A 21,258-nucleotide genomic window follows, 5' to 3' on the forward strand; every position below is an offset into this window, starting at 1 on the left:
AGAAGCTACTGCTCCAAAACCGCCATAAAAAGCCATACTACAGTTTGGGGACAAAGATCCTAGTTTTTGGAGAAATGTCCTCTGGTCTGATGAAACAAAAATCAACTGTTTGGCCATAATGACCATTGCTATGTTTGGAGGGAAAAGGGGAGGCTTTCAAGCCGAAGAACACCATCATGTTGTGGGGGTGCTTTGCTGCAGGAGGGTCTGGTGCACCACTAGAACACCTGGGAAGGACAGTGCAGGGCAAATCGGTTTGCAATTTGAAGTGGTACATATGTGCGACAACCTACTAAATTCACAGTGACAGGTTGCACAAGTAAACAAGAAGCATAGACTATTTCCCTGACCGGGAATCGAACCCGGGCCGCGGCGGTGAGAGCGCCGAATCCTAACCACTAGACCACCAGGGAAGGGTACTACAGTGTAATTCGTTTCCCAGTTTGAAATGGTACATATAGTTGAAGTCGTAAGTTTCCATCCACTTAGGCTGGAGTCATTAAAACCTGTTTGTCAACCCCTCCACACATTTCTTGCTAACAAACGATAGTTTTGGCAGTCGGTTAGGACATCTACTTTGTGCATGACACAAGTCATTTTTCCAACAATTGTTTACAGAGGGATTATTTCACTTATAATTCACTGTATCACAAATTCAGTGGGCCAGAAGTTTACATACACTAAGTTGGCTGTGCCTTTAAACAGTTTGTAAAATCCCGAAAATGATGTCATGGCTTTAGAAGCTTCTGATAGGCTAATTGACATCCTTTGAGTCAATTGGAGGTGTACCTGTAGATGTATTTCAAGGCCTACCTTCAAACTCAGTGCCTCTTTGCTAAACTCCATGGGAAAAGCAAGGAAATCAGCCAAGACCTCAGAAAAAAAAATGTAGACCTCCACAAGTGTGGTTCCTCCTTGGGAGCAATTTCCAAACGCCTGAAGGTACCTCGCTCATCTGTAGAAACAATAGTACGCAAGTATAAACACCATGGTATGACGCAGGCGTCATACCTCTCAGGAAGGAGACGCGTTCTCTCTCCTAGAGATGAACGTACTTTGGGTCGAAAAGTGCAAATCCATCCCAGAACAACAGCAAAGGACCTTGTGAAGATGCTGGAGGAAACAGGTACAAAATGGTCTATATCCACAGGCAAACGAGTCCTATATCGACATACCCCGAGAGGCCACTCAGCAAGGAAGAAGCTACTGCTCCAAAACCGCCATAAAAAAGCCATACTACAGTTTGGGGACAAAGATCCTAGTTTTGGAGAAATGTCCTCTGGTCTGATGAAACAAAAAATCGAACTGTTTGGCCATAATGACCATTGTTATGTTTGGAGGGAAAAGGGGAGGCTTTCAAGCCGAAGAACACCATCATGTTGTGGGGGTGCTTTGCTGCAGGAGGGTCTGGTGCACCACTAGAACACCTGGGAAGGACAGTGCAGGGCAAATCGGTTTGCAATTTGAAGTGGTACATATGTGCGACAACCTACTAAATTCACAGTGACAGGTTGCACAAGTAAACAAGAAGCATAGACTATTTCCCTGACCGGGAATCGAACCCGGGCCGCGGCGGTGAGAGCGCCGAATCCTAACCACTAGACCACCAGGGAAGGGTACTACAGTGCAAATCGGTTCCCAGTGTGAGCTGGTACATATGTGCGATAACCTTCTATATTCATTGTGACAGGTTGAACAAGTAAACATGTAGCAAAAGAAAAGTTCCCTGACCGGGAATCGAACCCGGGCCGCGGCGGTGAGAGCGCCGAATCCTAACCACTAGACCACCAGGGAAGGGTACTACAGTGCAAATCGGTTCCCAGTGTGAGCTGGTACATATGTGCGATAACCTTCTATATTCATTGTGACAGGTTGCACAAGTAAACATGTAGCAAAAGAGTAGTTCCCTGACCGGGAATCGAACCCGGGCCGCGGCAGTGAGAGCGCCGAATCCTAACCACTAGACCACCAGGGAAGGGTACTACAGTGCAATTCGTTTCCCAGTTTGAAATGGTACATATAGTTGAAGTCGTAAGTTTCCATCCACTTAGGCTGGAGTCATTAAAACCTGTTTGTCAACCCCTCCACACATTTCTTGCTAACAAACGATAGTTTTGGCAATCGGTTAGGACATCTACTTTGTGCATGACACAAGTCATTTTTCCAACAATTGTTTACAGAGGGATTATTTCACTTATAATTCACTGTATCACAAATTCAGTGGGCCAGAAGTTTACATACACTAAGTTGGCTGTGCCTTTAAACAGTTTGTAAAATTCCCGAAAATGATGTCATGGCTTTAGAAGCTTCTGATAGGCTAATTGACATCCTTTGAGTCAATTGGAGGTGTACCTGTAGATGTATTTCAAGGCCTACCTTCAAACTCAGTGCCTCTTTGCTTGACTCCATGGGAAAAGCAAAGGAAATCAGCCAAGACCTCAGAAAAAAATGTAGACCTCCACAAGTGTGGTTCCTCCTTGGGAGCAATTTCCAAACGCCTGAAGGTACCTCGCTCATCTGTAGAAACAATAGTACGCAAGTATAAACACCATGGTATGACGCAGGCGTCATACCGCTCAGGAAGGAGACGCGTTCTCTCTCCTAGAGATGAACGTACTTTGGGTCGAAAAGTGCAAATCCATCCCAGAACAACAGCAAAGGACGCTCGCTCCAACTTCCGGGTTGGAGCGAGCGGTCGCATTCGCACTTCGGTCCGCAGGTAGTATACATTTCATTTCATTTCACTATAGCACAACGGTTTGATTTGTCTAATCTTAGCAATTTCTTCTTAGCTAGCTACATAGCTGTCCTTGTATCAAAGATAATTGCGTAATTATCGTATTTCGTCGTCCTAACGTAGTCTACACTGCTATCTGCCCAGCAGCTAGCCAGCTAGCCAGCTAGCTAACGTCCACCGTCTACCGAATAGCAGCACTGTAAAAACTATTACACTCAACTGAACGACTTGATTAGTGTAGTGTTAGCTAGCTACATAGTTGTCTTTGCTGTCTTCGTATCCAAGATAATTGTGTAGTTTAGAGTGTGTAGTCTTAGAGTGACTATCTTAATTTACTGAGGTTAGCTAGCCAGCTATTTGTCGTCCTTAACGTAGGAGACACTGCTAGCTAGCCAACAGCTAGCCAACGTCTACCGAATAGAACTTCCTCACTCAACAACCCAGTCGCATTCCGCTTCGCTCCACAGGTAGTATCACATTTTCATTTAATTTCATTACAGTACAACGGTTTGATTTGTTTGATCGTAGCTAGCTACATAGCTAGCTACATAGCCGTCTTTGTATCAAAGATAATTGTGTAGTCTAGAGCGATTTTCTAGGTTAGCTAGCCAGCTATTGTCGTTCTTTTAACGCAACGTAATGTAATCAACACTGCTAGCTAGCCAGCTAGCCCCCGAATAGCAGCACTGTAGAAACTATCACACTCAACGGAACGATTTGATTAGTGTAGTGTCAACAACGCAGCCACTGCCAGCTAGCCTACAAAGTCAACAACGCAGCCACTGCCAGCTAGCCTACTTCAGCAGTACTGTATCATTTTAATCATTTTAGTCAATAAGATTCTTGCTACGTAAGCTTAACTTTCTGAACATTCGAGGCGTGTAGTCCACTTGTCATTCCAATCTCCTTTGCATTAGCGTAGCCTCTTTTGTAGCCTGTCAACTATGTGTCTGTCTATCCCTGTTCTCTCCTCTCTGCACAGACCATACAAACGCTCCACACCGCGTGGCCGCGGCCACCTAATCTGGTGGTCCCAGCGCGCACGACCCACGTGGAGTTCCAGGTCTCCGGTAGCCTCTGGAACTGCCGATCTGCGGCCAACAAGGCAGAGTTCATCTCAGCCTATGCCTCCCTCCAGTCCCTCGACTTCTTGGCACTGACGGAAACATGGATCACCACAGATAACACTGCTACTCCTACTGCTCTCTCTTCGTCCGCCCACGTGTTCTCGCACACCCCGAGAGCTTCTGGTCAGCGGGGTGGTGGCACCGGGATCCTCATCTCTCCCAAGTGGTCATTCTCTCTTTCTCCCCTTACCCATCTGTCTATCGCCTCCTTTGAATTCCATGCTGTCACAGTTACCAGCCCTTTCAAGCTTAACATCCTTATCATTTATCGCCCTCCAGGTTCCCTCGGAGAGTTCATCAATGAGCTTGATGCCTTGATAAGCTCCTTTCCTGAGGACGGCTCACCTCTCACAGTTCTGGGCGAATTCAACCTCCCCACGCCTACCTTTGACTCATTCCTCTCTGCCTCCTTCTTTCCACTCCTCTCCTCTTTTGACCTCACCCTCTCACCTTCCCCCCCTACTCACAAGGCAGGCAATACGCTCGATCTCATCTTTACTAGATGCTGTTCTTCCACTAACCTCATTGCAACTCCCCTCCAAGTCTCCGACCACTACCTTGTATCCTTTTCCCTCTCGCTTTCATCCAACACTTCCCACACTGCCCCTACTCGGATGGTATCGCGCCGTCCCAACCTTCGCTCTCTCTCCCCGCTACTCTCTCCTCTTCCATCCTATCATCTCTTCCCTCTGCTCAAACCTTCTCAACCTATCTCCTGATTCTGCCTCCTCAACCCTCCTCTCCTCCCTTTCTGCATCCTTTGACTCTCTATGTCCCCTATCCTCCAGGCCGGCTCGGTCCTCCCCTCCCGCTCCGTGGCTCGACGACTCATTGCGAGCTCACAGAACAGGGCTCCGGGCAGCCGAGCGGAAATGGAGGAAAACTCGCCTCCCGCGGACCTGGCATCCTTTCACTCCCTCCTCTCTACATTTTCCTCTTCTGTCTCTGCTGCTAAAGCCACTTTCTACCACTCTAAATTCCAAGCATCTGCCTCTAACCCTAGGAAGCTCTTTGCCACCTTCTCCTCCCTCCTGAATCCCCCCCTCCTCCCTCTCTGCAGATGACTTCGTCAACCATTTTGAAAAGAAGGTCGACGACATCCGATCCTCGTTTGCTAAGTCAAACGACACCGCTGGTTCTGCTCACACTGCCCTACCCTGTGCTCTGACCTCTTTCTCCCTCTCTCTCCAGATGAAATCTTGCGTCTTGTGACGGCCGGCCGCCCAACAACCTGCCCGCTTGACCCTATCCCCTCCTCTCTTCTCCAGACCATTTCCGGAGACCTTCTCCCTTACCTCACCTCGCTCATCAACTCATCCCTGACCGCTGACTACGTCCCTTCCGTCTTCAAGAGAGCGAGAGTTGCACCCCTTCTGAAAAAACCTACACTCGATCCCTCCGATGTCAACAACTACAGACCAGTATCCCTTCTTTCTTTTCTCTCCAAAACTCTTGAACGTGCCGTCCTTGGCCAGCTCTCCCGCTATCTCTCTCAGAATGACCTTCTTGATCCAAATCAGTCAGGTTTCAAGACTAGTCATTCAACTGAGACTGCTCTTCTCTGTATCACGGAGGCGCTCTGCACTGCTAAAGCTAACTCTCTCTCCTCTGCTCTCATCCTTCTAGACCTATCGGCTGCCTTCGAAACTGTGAACCATCAGATCCTCCTCTCCACCCTCTCCGAGTTGGGCATCTCCGGCGCGGCCCACGCTTGGATTGCGTCCTACCTGACAGGTCGCTCCTACCAGGTGGCGTGGCGAGAATCTGTCTCCTCACCACGCGCTCTCACCACTGGCGTCCCCCAGGGCTCTGTTCTAGGCCCTCTCCTATTCTCGCTATACACCAAGTCACTTGGCTCTGTCATAACCTCACATGGTCTCTCCTATCATTGCTATGCAGACGACACACAATTAATCTTCTCCTTTCCCCTTCTGACCAGGTGGCAAATCACATCTCTGCATGTCTGGCAGACATATCAGTGTGGATGACGGATCACCACCTCAAGCTGAACCTCGGCAAGACGGAGCTGCTCTTCCTCCCGGGAAGGACTGCCCGTTCCATGATCTCGCCATCACGGTTGACAACTCCATTGTGTCCTCCTCCCAGAGCGCTAAGAACCTTGGCGTGATCCTGGACAACACCCTGTCGTTCTCAACTAACATCAAGGCGGTGGCCCGTTCCTGTAGGTTCATGCTCTACAACATCCGCAGAGTACGACCCTGCCTCACACAGGAAGCGGCGCAGGTCCTAATCCAGGCACTTGTCATCTCCCGTCTGGATTACTGCAACTCGCTGTTGGCTGGGCTCCCTGCCTGTGCCATTAAACCCCCTACAACTCATCCAGAACGCCGCAGCCCGTCTGGTGTTCAACCTTCCCAAGTTCTCTCACGTCACCCCGCTCCTCCGCTCCCTCCACTGGCTTCCAGTTGAAGCTCGCATCCGCTACAAGACCATGGTGCTTGCCTACGGAGCTGTGAGGGGAACGGCACCTCAGTACCTCCAGGCTCTGATCAGGCCCTACACCCAAACAAGGGCACTGCGTTCATCCACCTCTGGCCTGCTCGCCTCCCTACCACTGAGGAAGTACAGTTCCCGCTCAGCCCAGTCAAAACTGTTCGCTGCTCTGGCCCCCAATGGTGGAACAAACTCCCTCACGACGCCAGGACAGCGGAGTCAATCACCACCTTCCGGATACACCTGAAACCCCACCTCTTTAAGGAATACCTAGGATAGGATAAAGTAATCCTTCCCCCTTAAAAGATTTAGATGCACTATTGTAAAGTGGCTGTTCCACTGGATGTCATAAGGTGAACGCACCAATTTGTAAGTGGCTCTGGATAAGAGCGTCTGCTAAATGACTTAAATGTAAATGTAATGTAAATGTTGTGAAGATGCTGGAGGAAACAGGTACAAAATGGTCTATATCCACAGGCAAACGAGTCCTATATCGACATACCCCGAGAGGCCGCTCAGCAAGGAAGAAGCTACTGCTCCAAAACCGCCATAAAAAAGCCATACTACAGTTTGGGGACAAAGATCCTAGTTTTTGGAGAAATGTCCTCTGGTCTGATGAAACAAAAATCGAACTGTTTGGCCATAATGACCATAGTTATGTTTGGAGGGAAAAGGGGGAGGCTTTCAAGCCGAAGAACACCATCATGTTGTGAAGGTGCTTTGCTGCAGGAGGGTCTGGTGCACCACTAGAACACCTGGGAAGGACACTGCAGGGCAAATCGGTTTGCAATTTGAAGTGGTACATATGTGCGACAACCTACTAAATTCATAGTGACAGGTTGCACAAGTAAACAAGGAGCATAGACTATTTCCCTGACCGGCAATCGAACCCAGGCCGCGGCAGTGAGAGCCCCGTATCCTAACCACTAGACCACCAGGGAAGGATAATACAGTGCAAATCGGTTCTCAGTGTGAGCTGGTACATATGTGCGATAACCTTCTATATTCATTGTGACAGGTTGCACAAGTAAACATGTAGCAAAAGAGTAGTTCCCTGACCGGGAATCGAACCCGGGCCGCGGCGGTGAGAGCGCCGAATCCTAACCACTAGACCACCAGGGAAGGGTACTAAAGTGCAATTCGTTTCCCAGTTTGAAATGGTACATATAGTTGAAGTCGTAAGTTTCCATCCACTTAGGCTGGAGTCATTAAAACCTGTTTGTCAACCCCTCCACACATTTCTTGCTAACAAACGATAGTTTTGGCAGTCGGTTAGGACATCTACTTTGTGCATGACACAAGTCATTTTTCCAACAATTGTTTACAGAGGGATTATTTCACTTATAATTCACTGTATCACAAATTCAGTGGGCCAGAAGTTTACATACACTAAGTTGGCTGTGCCTTTAAACAGTTTGTAAAATTCCCGAAAATGATGTCATGGCTTTAGAAGCTTCTGATAGGCTAATTGACATCCTTTGAGTCAATTGGAGGTGTACCTGTAGATGTATTTCAAGGCCTACCTTCAAACTCAGTGCCTCTTTGCTTGACTCCATGGGAAAAGCAAAGGAAATCAGCCAAGACCTCAGAAAAAAATGTAGACCTCCACAAGTCTGGTTCCTCCTTGGGAGCAATTTCCAAACGCCTGAAGGTACCTCGCTCATCTGTAGAAACAATAGTACGCAAGTATAAACACCATGGTATGACGCAGGCGTCATACCGCTCAGGAAGGAGACGCGTTCTCTCTCCTAGAGATGAACGTACTTTGGGTCGAAAAGTGCAAATCCATCCCAGAACAACAGCAAAGGACCTTGTGAAGATGCTGGAGGAAACAGGTACAAAATGGTCTATATCCACAGGCAAACGAGTCCTATATCGACATACCCCGAGAGGCCGCTCAGCAAGGAAGAAGCTACTGCTCCAAAACCGCCATAAAAAAGCCATACTACAGTTTGGGGACAAAGATCCTAGTTTTTGGAGAAATGTCCTCTGGTCTGATGAAACAAAAATCGAACTGTTTGGCAATAATGACCATTGTTATGTTTGGAGGGAAAAGGGGGAGGATTTCAAGCCGAAGAAGACCATCATATTGTGGGGGTGCTTTGCTGCAGGAGGGTCTGGTGCACCACTAGAACACCTGGGAAGGACACTGCAGGGCAAATCGGTTTGCAATTTGAAGTGGTACATATGTGCGACAACCTACTAAACTCGGGTTGCACAGGTTGCACAAGTAAACAAGGAGCATAGACTATTTCCCTGACCGGGAATCGAACCCGGGCCGCGGCGGTGAGAGCACCGAATCCTAACCACTAGACCACCAGGGAAGGGTACTACAGTGCAAATCGGTTCCCAGTGTGAGCTGGTACATATGTGCGATAACCTTCTATATTCATTGTGACAGGTTGCATAAGTAAACATGTAGCAAAAGAGTAGTTCTGGCGCTAGGGGTTATTTTAAATCAGTTTTATTCAAAAGTTTCCAGGGGGGACCGACTCATTTCTGCTGCTAGAATTTCTTGGAACCCCAATTTTTTCCCCAATAATTTATTGCGGCCCCATCCCACCCCACTGGGGTCACGACCCCAACTTTGACTACCACTATTTTAATGGGTTGATATGGTGCTATGGGTTGTTTCTGGACTGGCTGGGCATATTGACTAGTACAAACAAAGTGTTGCTATAGGGCACAAAAGTACTGCTATTTTATGAGTCATCAATATCATCATTGATATGCAGTACTCACTGTTTGAAGAAGCACTATCAATATCCAGATTAGTGTACATTAGTAAGTCATTCTTTATCCTTTGTATATCTAACGCAAAGAACACTGGTAATAATGCCAGCAGCAAAACTAGAGTCTCATGCTCTACCGACTGAGCTAGCCAGGCTTTTGCCTGATCTGATCTACATTTAAAATCAATTCATATTGGGGATCTTAATAAAATAGAAAAAAATCCTCAAATATTGTTCGTTTTTTTTTACTTCACTATATGTAATGCTCAATAGACTGTTCCTGGTGGAATGGGAGTGTACATCCAGCAATAGGTCACTATATGTAATGCTCAATAGACTGTTCCTGGTGGAATGGGAGTGTACATCCAGCAATAGGTCACTATATGTAATGCTCAATAGACTGTTCCTGGTGGAATGGGAGTGTAAATCCAGCAATAGGTCACTATATGTAATGCTCAATAGACTGTTCCTGGTGGAATGGGAGTGTACATCCAGCAATAGGTCACTATATGTAATGCTCAATAGACTGTTCCTGGTGGAATGGGAGTGTAAATCCAGCAATAGGTCACTATATGTAATGCTCAATAGACTGTTCCTGGTGGAATGGGAGTGTAAATCCAGCAATAGGTCACTATATGTAATGCTCAATAGACTGTTCCTGGTGGAATGGGAGTGTACATCCAGCAATAGGTCACTATATGTAATGTTCAATAGACTGTTCCTGGTGGAATGGCAGTGTACATCCAGCAATAGGTCACTATATGTAATGTTCAATAGACTGTTCCTGGTGGAATGGGAGTGTACATCCAGCAATAGGTCACTATATGTAATGTTCAATAGACTGTTCCTGGTGGAATGGGAGTGTACATCCAGCAATAGGTCACTATATGTAATGTTCAATAGACTGTTCCTGGTGGAATGGGAGTGTAAATCCAGCAATAGGTCACTATATGTAATGCTCAATAGACTGTTCCTGGTGGAATGGGAGTGTACATCCAGCAATAGGTCACTATATGTAATGCTCAATAGACTGTTCCTGGTGGAATGGGAGTGTACATCCAGCAATAGGTCACTATATGTAATGCTCAATAGACTGTTCCTGGTGGAATGGGAGTGTACATCCAGCAATAGGTCACTATATGTAATGTTCAATAGACTGTTCCTGGTGGAATGGGAGTGTACATCCAGCAATAGGTCACTATATGTAATGTTCAATAGACTGTTCCTGGTGGAATGGGAGTGTACATCCAGCAATAGGTCACTATATGTAATGTTCAATAGACTGTTCCTGGTGGAATGGGAGTGTACATCCAGCAATAGGTCACTATATGTAATGCTCAATAGACTGTTCCTGGTGGAATGGGAGTGTACATCCAGCAATAGGTCACTATATGTAATGTTCAATAGACTGTTCCTGGTGGAATGGGAGTGTAAATCCAGCAATAGGTCACTATATGTAATGTTCAATAGACTGTTCCTGGTGGAATGGGAGTGTACATCCAGCAATAGGTCACTATATGTAATGCTCAATAGACTGTTCCTGGTGGAATGGGAGTGTACATCCAGCAATAGGTCACTATATGTAATGCTCAATAGACTGTTCCTGGTGGAATGGGAGTGTACATCCAGCAATAGGTCACTATATGTAATGTTCAATAGACTGTTCCTGGTGGAATGGGAGTGTAAATCCAGCAATAGGTCACTATATGTAATGTTCAATAGACTGTTCCTGGTGGAATGGGAGTGTACATCCAGCAATAGGTCACTATATGTAATGCTCAATAGACTGTTCCTGGTGGAATGGGAGTGTACATCCAGCAATAGGTCACTATATGTAATGCTCAATAGACTGTTCCTGGTGGAATGGGAGTGTACATCCAGCAATAGGTCACTATATGTAATGTTCAATAGACTGTTCCTGGTGGAATGGGAGTGTAAATCCAGCAATAGGTCACTATATGTAATGTTCAATAGACTGTTCCTGGTGGAATGGGAGTGTAAATCCAGCAATAGGTCACTATATGTAATGCTCAATAGACTGTTCCTGGTGGAATGGCAGTGTACATCCAGCAATAGGTCACTATATGTAATGCTCAATAGACTGTTCCTGGTGGAATGGCAGTGTACATCCAGCAATAGGTCACTATATGTAATGCTCAATAGACTGTTCCTGGTGGAATGGGAGTGTACATCCAGCAATAGGTCACTATATGTAATGCTCAATAGACAGTTCCTGGTGGAATGGGAGTGTAAATCCAGCAATAGGTCACTATATGTAATGTTCAATAGACTGTTCCTGGTGGAATGGGAGTGTACATCCAGCAATAGGTCACTATATGTAATGTTCAATAGACTGTTCCTGGTGGAATGGCAGTGTACATCCAGCAATAGGTCACTATATGTAATGTTCAATAGACTGTTCCTGGTGGAATGGCAGTGTACATCCAGCAATAGGTCACTATATGTAATGCTCAATAGACTGTTCCTGGTGGAATGGGAGTGTACATCCAGCAATAGGTCACTATATGTAATGCTCAATAGACTGTTCCTGGTGGAATGGGAGTGTAAATCCAGCAATAGGTCACTATATGTAATGTTCAATAGACAGTTCCTGGTGGAATGGGAGTGTACATCCAGCAATAGGTCACTATATGTAATGCTCAATAGACTGTTCCTGGTGGAATGGGAGTGTACATCCAGCAATAGGTCACTATATGTAATGCTCAATAGACTGTTCCTGGTGGAATGGGAGTGTAAATCCAGCAATAGGTCACTATATGTAATGCTCAATGTTCCTGGTGGAATGGGAGACTGTTCACTATATGGTGGAATGGGAGTGTACATCCAGCAATAGGTCACTATATGTAATGCTCAATAGACTGTTCCTGGTGGAATGGGAGTGTACATCCAGCAATAGGTCACTATATGTAATGCTCAATAGACTGTTCCTGGTGGAATGGGAGTGTACATCCAGCAATAGGTCACTACTATATGTAATGCTCAATAGACTGTTCCTGGTGGAATGGGAGTGTACATCCAGCAATAGGTCACTATATGTAATGCTCAATAGACTGTTCCTGGTGGAATGGGAGTGTACATCCAGCAATAGGTCACTATATGTAATGCTCAATAGACTGTTCCTGGTGGAATGGGGTGTACATCCAGCAATAGGTCACTATATGTAATGCTCAATAGACTGTTCCTGGTGGAATGGGAGTGTACATCCAGCAATAGGTCACTATATGTAATGCTCAATAGACTGTTCCTGGTGGAATGGGAGTGTACATCCAGCAATAGGTCACTATATGTAATGCTCAATAGACTGTTCCTGGTGGAATGGGAGTGTACATCCAGCAATAGGTCACTATATGTAATGCTCAATAGACTGTTCCTGGTGGAATGGGAGTGTACATCCAGCAATAGGTCACTATGTTCCTGGTGTAATGCTCAGCATAGACTGTTCCTGGTGGAATGGGAGTGTAAATCCAGCAATAGGTCACTATATGTAATGCTCAATAGACTGTTCCTGGTGGAATGGGAGTGTACATCCAGCAATAGGTCACTATATGTAATGCTCAATAGACTGTTCCTGGTGGAATGGGAGTGTACATCCAGCAATAGGTCACTATATGTAATGCTCAATAGACTGTTCCTGGTGGAATGGGAGTGTACATCCAGCAATAGGTCACTATATGTAATGCTCAATAGACTGTTCCTGGTGGAATGGGAGTGTACATCCAGCAATAGGTCACTATATGTAATGCTCAATAGACTGTTCCTGGTGGAATGGGAGTGTACATCCAGCAATAGGTCACTATATGTAATGTCAATAGACTGTTCCTGGTGGAATGGGAGTGTACATCCAGCAATAGGTCACTATATGTAATGCTCAATAGACTGTTCCTGGTGGAATGGGAGTGTACATCCAGCAATAGGTCACTATATGTAATGCTCAATAGACTGTTCCTGGTGGAATGGGAGTGTACATCCAGCAATAGGTCACTATATGTAATGCTCAATAGACTGTTCCTGGTGGAATGGGAGTGTACATCCAGCAATAGGTCACTATATGTCATGCTCAATAGACTGTTCCTGGTGGAATGGGAGTGTACATCCAGCAATAGGTCACTATATGTAATGTTCAATAGACTGTTCCTGGTGGAATGGCAGTGTACATCCAGCAATAGGTCACTATATGTAATGTTCAATAGACTGTTCCTGGTGGAATGGGAGTGTACATCCAGCAATAGGTCACTATATGTAATGTTCAATAGACTGTTCCTGGTGGAATGGGAGTGTACATCCAGCAATAGGTCACTATATGTAATGCTCAATAGACTGTTCCTGGTGGAATGGGAGTGTACATCCAGCAATAGGTCACTATATGTAATGCTCAATAGACTGTTCCTGGTGGAATGGGAGTGTACATCCAGCAATAGGTCACTATAATGTCAATAGACTGTTCAATAGTGTACTGTTCACTGTAATGTTCAATAGACTGTTCCTGGTGGAATGGGAGTGTACATCCAGCAATAGGTCACTATATGTAATGTTCAATAGACTGTTCCTGGTGGAATGGGAGTGTACATCCAGCAATAGGTCACTATATGTAATGTTCAATAGACTGTTCCTGGTGGAATGGGAGTGTACATCCAGCAATAGGTCACTATATGTAATGTTCAATAGACTGTTCCTGGTGGAATGGGAGTGTACATCCAGCAATAGGTCACTATATGTAATGCTCAATAGACTGTTCCTGGTGGAATGGGAGTGTACATCCAGCAATAGGTCACTATATGTAATGTTCAATAGACTGTTCCTGGTGGAATGGGAGTGTAAATCCAGCAATAGGTCACTATATGTAATGTTCAATAGACTGTTCCTGGTGGAATGGGAGTGTACATCCAGCAATAGGTCACTATATGTAATGTTCAATAGACTGTTCCTGGTGGAATGGGAGTGTAAATCCAGCAATAGGTCACTATATGTAATGCTCAATAGACTGTTCCTGGTGGAATGGGAGTGTACATCCAGCAATAGGTCACTATATGTAATGCTCAATAGACTGTTCCTGGTGGAATGGGAGTGTACATCCAGCAATAGGTCACATAGCAATATCACTATAATGTTCAATAGACTGTTCCTGGTGGAATGGGAGTGTACATCCAGCAATAGGTCACTATATGTAATGCTCAATAGACTGTTCCTGGTGGAATGGGAGTGTACATCCAGCAATAGGTCACTATATGTAATGCTCAATAGACTGTTCCTGGTGGAATGGGAGTGAGCAATGGTCACTATATGTAATGTTCAATAGACAATGCAATAGGTCACTATATGTAATGCTCAATAGACTGTTCCTGGTGGAATGGGAGTGTACATCCAGCAATAGGTCACTATATGTAATGCTCAATAGACTGTTCCTGGTGGAATGGCAGTGTACATCCAGCAATAGGTCACTATATGTAATGCTCAATAGACTGTTCCTGGTGGAATGGGAGTGTACATCCAGCAATAGGTCACTATATGTAATGCTCAATAGACTGTTCCTGGTGGAATGGCAGTGTACATCCAGCAATAGGTCACTATATGTAATGTTCAATAGACTGTTCCTGGTGGAATGGCAGTGTACATCCAGCAATAGGTCACTATATGTAATGTTCAATAGACTGTTCCTGGTGGAATGGGAGTGTACATCCAGCAATAGGTCACATCCAGCAATAGGTCACTATATGTAATGTTCAATAGACTGTTCCTGGTGGAATGGCAGTGTACATCCAGCAATAGGTCACTATATGTAATGCTCAATAGACTGTTCCTGGTGGAATGGGAGTGTACATCCAGCAATATGGTCACTAATATGTAATGCAATCAATAGACTCAATAGACTGTTCCTGGTGGAATGGGAGTGTACATCCAGCAATAGGTCACTATATGTAATGCTCAATAGACTGTTCCTGGTGGAATGGGAGTGTACATCCAGCAATAGGTCACTATATGTAATGCTCAATAGACTGTTCCTGGTGGAATGGGAGTGTACATCCAGCAATAGGTCACTATATGTAATGCTCAATAGACTGTTCCTGGTGGAATGGGAGTGTACATCCAGCAATAGGTCACTATGTAATGCTCAATAGACTGTTCCTGGTGGAGATGGGAGTGTACATCCAGCAATAGGTCACTATATGTAATGCTCAATAGACTGTTCCTGGTGGAATGGGAGTGTACATCCAGCAATAGGTCACTATATGTAATGCTCAATAGACTGTTCCTGGTGGAATGGGAGTGTAAATCCAGCAATAGGTCACTATATGTAATGCTCAATAGACTGTTCCTGGTGGAATGGGAGTGTACATCCAGCAATAGGTCACTATATGTAATGCTCAATAGACTGTTCCTGGTGGAATGGGAGTGTACATCCAGCAATAGGTCACTATATGTAATGCTCAATAGACTGTTCCTGGTGGAATGGGAGTGTACATCCAGCAATAGGTCACTATATGTAATGCTCAATAGACTGTTCCTGGTGGAATGGGAGTGTAAATCCAGCAATAGGTCACTATATGTAATGCTCAATAGACTGTTCCTGGTGGAATGGGAGTGTACATCCAGCAATAGGTCACTATATGTAATGCTCAATAGACTGTTCCTGGTGGAATGGGAGTGTACATCCAGCAATAGGTCACTATATGTAATGCTCAATAGACTGTTCCTGGTGGAATGGGAGTGTACATCCAGCAATAGGTCACTATATGTAATGCTCAATAGACTGTTCCTGGTGGAATGGGAGTGTAAATCCAGCAATAGGTCACTATATGTAATGAATAGACTGTTCCTGGTGGAATGGGAGTGTAAATCCAGCAATAGGTCACTATATGTAATGCTCAATAGACTGTTCCTGGTGGAATGGGAGTGTACATCCAGCAATAGGTCACTATATGTAATGCTCAATAGACTGTTCCTGGTGGAATGGGAGTGTACATCCAGCAATAGGTCACTATATGTAATGCTCAATAGACTGTTCCTGGTGGAATGGGAGTGTACATCCAGCAATAGGTCACTATATGTAATGCTCAATAGACTGTTCCTGGTGGAATGGGAGTGTACATCCAGCAATAGGTCACTATATGTAATGCTCAATAGACTGTTCCTGGTGGAATGGGAGTGTAAATCCAGCAATAGGTCACTATATGTAATGCTCAATAGACTGTTCCTGGTGGAATGGGAGTGTACATCCAGCAATAGGTCACTATATGTAATGCTCAATAGACTGTTCCTGGTGGAATGGGAGTGTACATCCAGCAATAGGTCACTATATGTAATGCTCAATAGACTGTTCCTGGTGGAATGGGAGTGTACATCCAGCAATAGGTCACTATATGTAATGTAATGGAATGGGAGTATAGAAATCCAGCAATAGGTCAATAGACTGTTCCTGGTGGAATGGGAGTGTACATCCAGCAATAGGTCACTATATGTAATGCTCAATAGACTGTTCCTGGTGGAATGGGAGTGTAAATCCAGCAATAGGTCACTATATGTAATGCTCAATAGACTGTTCCTGGTGGAATGGGAGTGTACATCCAGCAATAGGTCACTATATGTAATGCTCAATAGACTGTTCCTGGTGGAATGGGAGTGTAAATCCAGCAATAGGTCACTATATGTAATGCTCAATAGACTGTTCCTGGTGGAATGGGAGTGTACATCCAGCAATAGGTCACTATATGTAATGCTCAATAGACTGTTCCTGGTGGAATGGGAGTGTAAATCCAGCAATAGGTCACTATATGTAATGCTCAATAGACTGTTCCTGGTGGAATGGGAGTGTAAATCCAGCAATAGGTCACTATATGTAATGCTCAATAGACTGTTCCTGGTGGAATGGGAGTGTACATCCAGTGGCCTAATGAATGGGAGTGTACATCCAGCAATAGGTCACTATATGTAATGCTCAATAGACTGTTCCTGGTGGAATGGGAGTGTACATCCAGCAATAGGTCACTATATGTAATGCTCAATAGACTGTTCCTGGTGGAATGGGAGTGTACATCCAGCAATAGGTCACTATATGTAATGCTCAATAGACTGTTCCTGGTGGAATGGGAGTGTAAATCCAGCAATAGGTCACTATATGTAATGCTCAATAGACTGTTCCTGGTGGAATGGGAGTGTACATCCAGCAATAGGTCACATATATGTAATGCTCAATAGACTGTTCCTGGTGGAATGGGGTGTACATCCAGGGTCACTATATGTAATGCTCAATAGACTGTTCCTGGTGGAATGGGAGTGTACATCCAGCAATAGGTCACTATATGTAATGCTCAATAGACTGTTCCTGGTGGAATGGGAGTGTACATCCAGCAATAGGTCACTATATGTAATGCTCAATAGACTGTTCCTGGTGGAATGGGAGTGTACATCCAGCAATAGGTCACTATATGTAATGCTCAATAGACTGTTCCTGGTGGAATGGGAGTGTACATCCAGCAATAGGTCACTATATGTAATGCTCAATAGACTGTTCCTGGTGGAATGGGAGTGTACATCCAGCAATAGGTCACTATATGTAATGCTCAATAGACTGTTCCTGGTGGAATGGGAGTGTACATCCAGCAATAGGTCACTATATGTAATGCTCAATAGACTGTTCCTGGTGGAATGGCAGTGTACATCCAGCAATAGGTCACTATATGTAATGCTCAATAGACTGTTCCTGGTGGAATGGGAGTGTACATCCAGCAATAGGTCACTATATGTAATGCTCAATAGACTGTTCCTGGTGGAATGGGAGTGTACATCCAGCAATAGGTCACTATATGTAATGCTCAATAGACTGTTCCTGGTGGAATGGCAGTGTACATCCAGCAATAGGTCACTATATGTAATGCTCAATAGACTGTTCCTGGTGGAATGGCAGTGTACATCCAGCAATAGGTCACTATATGTAATGCTCAATAGACTGTTCCTGGTGGAATGGGAGTGTACAGTGTTCCTGGTGGACATCCAGCAATGGTCACTATATGGCTCAATAGACTGTTCCTGGTGGAATGTGTACATCCAGCAATAGGTCACTATATGTAATGCTCAATAGACTGTTCCTGGTGGAATGGAAGTGTACATCCAGCAATAGGTCACTATATGTAATGCTCAATAGACTGTTCCTGGTGGAATGGGGTGTAAATCCAGCAATAGGTCACTATATGTAATGCTCAATAGACTGTTCCTGGTGGAATGGGAGTGTAAATCCAGCAATAGGTCACTATATGTAATGCTCAATAGACTGTTCCTGGTGGAATGGGAGTGTAAATCCAGCAATAGGTCACTATATGTAATGCTCAATAGACTGTTCCTGGTGGAATGGGAGTGTAAATCCAGCAATAGGTCACTATATGTAATGCTCAATAGACTGTTCCTGGTGGAATGGGAGTGTACATCCAGCAATAGGTCACTATATGTAATGCTCAATAGACTGTTCCTGGTGGAATGGCAGTGTACATCCAGCAATAGGTCACTATATGTAATGCTCAATAGACTGTTCCTGGTGGAATGGGAGTGTACATCCAGCAATAGGTCACTATATGTAATGCTCAATAGACTGTTCCTGGTGGAATGGGAGTGTAAATCCAGCAATAGGTCACTATATGTAATGCTCAATAGACTGTTCCTGGTGGAATGGGAGTGTAAATCCAGCAATAGGTCACTATATGTAATGCTCAATAGACTGTTCCTGGTGGAATGGGAGTGTACATCCAGCAATAGGTCACTATATGTAATGCTCAATAGACTGTTCCTGGTGGAATGGGAGTGTACATCCAGCAATAGGTCACTATATGTAATGCTCAATAGACTGTTCCTGGTGGAATGGGAGTGTACATCCAGCAATAGGTCACTCAATAGACTGTTCCTGGTGGAATGGCAGTGTACATCCAGCAATAGGTCACTGTTCAATAGACTGTTCCTGGTGGAATGGGAGTGTAAATCCAGCAATAGGTCACTATATGTAATGCTCAATAGACTGTTCCTGGTGGAATGGGAGTGTACATCCAGCAGTAGGTCACTATATGTAATGCTCAATAGACTGTTCCTGGTGGAATGGGAGTGTACATCCAGCAATAGGTCACTATATGTAATGCTCAATAGACTGTTCCTGGTGGAATGGGAGTGTAAATCCAGCAATAGGTCACTATATGTAATGCTCAATAGACTGTTCCTGGTGGAATGGGAGTGTAAATCCAGCAATAGGTCACTATATGTAATGCTCAATAGACTGTTCCTGGTGGAATGGGAGTGTACATCCAGCAATAGGTCACTATATGTAATGCTCAATAGACTGTTCCTGGTGGAATGGGAGTGTACATCCAGCAATAGGTCACTGTATGTAATGCTCAATAGACTGTTCCTGGTGGAATGGCAGTGTACATCCAGCAATAGGTCACTATATGTAATGCTCAATAGACTGTTCCTGGTGGAATGGGAGTGTACATCCAGCAATAGGTCACTATATGTAATGCTCAATAGACTGTTCCTGGTGGAATGGGGAGTGTACATCCAGCAATAGGTCACTATATGTAATGCTCAATAGACTGTTCCTGGTGGAATGGAGTGTACATCCAGCAATAGGTCACTATATGTAATGCTCAATAGACTGTTCCTGGTGGAATGGGAGTGTACATCCAGCAAATAGGTCACTATATGTAATGCTCAATAGACTGTTCCCTGGTGGAATGGCAGTGTACATCCAGCAATAGGTCACTATATGTAATGCTCAATAGACTGTTCCTGGTGGAATGGGAGTGTACATCCAGCAATAGGTCACTATATGTAATGCTCAATAGACTGTTCCTGGTGGAATGGCAGTGTACATCCAGCAATAGGTCACTATATGTAATGCTCAATAGACTGTTCCTGGTGGAATGGGGAGTGTACATCCAGCAATAGGTCACTATATGTAATGCTCAATAGACTGTTCCTGGTGGAATGGGAGTGTACATCCAGCAATAGGTCACTATATGTAATGCTCAATAGACTGTTCCTGGTGGAATGGGAGTGTACATCCAGCAATAGGTCACTATAATGCTCAATGCTGTTCCTGGTGGAATAGACTCCAGTTCCTCAATAGGTGGAATGGGGAGTGTACATCCAGCAATAGGTCACTATATGTAATGCTCAATAGACTGTTCCTGGTGGAATGGGAGTGTACATCCAGCAATAGGTCACTATATGTAATGCTCAATAGACTGTTCCTGGTGGAATGGCAGTGTACATCCAGCAATAGGTCACTAATGGGATGTAAATGCAATAGGTCACTAATAGACTGTTCCTGGTGGAATGGGAGTGTACATCCAGCAATAGGTCACTATATGTAATGCTCAATAGACTGTTCCTGGTGGAATGGGAGTGTACATCCAGCAATAGGTCACTATATGTAATGCTCAATAGACTGTTCCTGGTGGAATGGGAGTGTACATCCAGCAATAGGTCACTATATGTAATGCTCAATAGACTGTCTGGTGGAGACCAGCAATAGTTCCTCAATAGACTGTTCCTGGAATGGGAGTGTACATCCAGCAATAGGTCACTATATGTAATGCCTAATAGACTGTTCCTGGTGGAATGGGAGTGTACATCCAGCAATAGGTCACTATATGTAATGCTCAATAGACTGTTCCTGGTGGAATGGGAGTGTACATCCAGCAATAGGTCACTATATGTAATGCCAATAGACTGTTCCGGTGTGAATGGGAGTGCACATCCAGCAACAGGTCACTATATGTAATGCTCAATAGACTGTTCCTGTGGAATGGCAGGGTACATCCAGCAATAGGTCACTATATGTAATGCTCAATAGACTGTCTTGTGAATGGGAGTGTAAATCCAGCAATAGGTCAGTTATATGTAATGCCTTACAGATCACTGTTCTGTAGAATGTGGGAGTGTAAATCCCAACAGGTCACTATATGTATGCTTTCAACAGACTGTTCCTGGTGAATGGAGGTACACCAGCAATATAAACAATATGCGAAGGCCTAAGAGATTGTCTCCTGGTGGAATGGGAGTGTACATCCAGCAATAGGTCACTATATGTAATGCTCAATAGACTGTTCCTGGTGGAATGGGAGTGTACATCCAGCAATAGGTCACTATATGTAATGCTCAATAGACTGTTCCTGGTGGAATGGGAGTGTACATCCAGCAATAGGTC

The 21,258-nt window shown here is 44.7% G+C and overlaps 6 non-coding genes across 6 annotated transcripts; all 6 read right to left on the minus strand.

The window, feature by feature from the left end:
- Positions 1 to 341: 341 nt before the first annotated feature.
- trnae-cuc (transfer RNA glutamic acid (anticodon CUC)) lies at positions 342 to 413 on the minus strand. Its single transcript has one exon. It is a non-coding gene; the product is annotated as a tRNA-Glu (tRNA).
- Positions 414 to 1,541: 1,128 nt separating this feature from the next.
- On the minus strand, positions 1,542 to 1,613 carry trnae-cuc (transfer RNA glutamic acid (anticodon CUC)). Its single transcript has one exon. It is a non-coding gene; the product is annotated as a tRNA-Glu (tRNA).
- A 109-nt stretch (positions 1,614 to 1,722) lies between these two features.
- Positions 1,723 to 1,794, minus strand: trnae-cuc (transfer RNA glutamic acid (anticodon CUC)). The gene has a single exon. It is a non-coding gene; the product is annotated as a tRNA-Glu (tRNA).
- Positions 1,795 to 1,903: 109 nt separating this feature from the next.
- trnae-cuc (transfer RNA glutamic acid (anticodon CUC)) lies at positions 1,904 to 1,975 on the minus strand. Its single transcript has one exon. It is a non-coding gene; the product is annotated as a tRNA-Glu (tRNA).
- Positions 1,976 to 7,368: 5,393 nt separating this feature from the next.
- Positions 7,369 to 7,440, minus strand: trnae-cuc (transfer RNA glutamic acid (anticodon CUC)). Its single transcript has one exon. It is a non-coding gene; the product is annotated as a tRNA-Glu (tRNA).
- Positions 7,441 to 8,570: 1,130 nt separating this feature from the next.
- Positions 8,571 to 8,642, minus strand: trnae-cuc (transfer RNA glutamic acid (anticodon CUC)). Its single transcript has one exon. It is a non-coding gene; the product is annotated as a tRNA-Glu (tRNA).
- Positions 8,643 to 21,258: the final 12,616 nt, after the last annotated feature.

The sequence above is a fragment of the Oncorhynchus nerka genome, unplaced genomic scaffold (genome assembly GCF_034236695.1).
Source record: "Oncorhynchus nerka isolate Pitt River unplaced genomic scaffold, Oner_Uvic_2.0 unplaced_scaffold_1604, whole genome shotgun sequence".
Lineage (NCBI taxonomy): Eukaryota > Metazoa > Chordata > Actinopteri > Salmoniformes > Salmonidae > Oncorhynchus > Oncorhynchus nerka.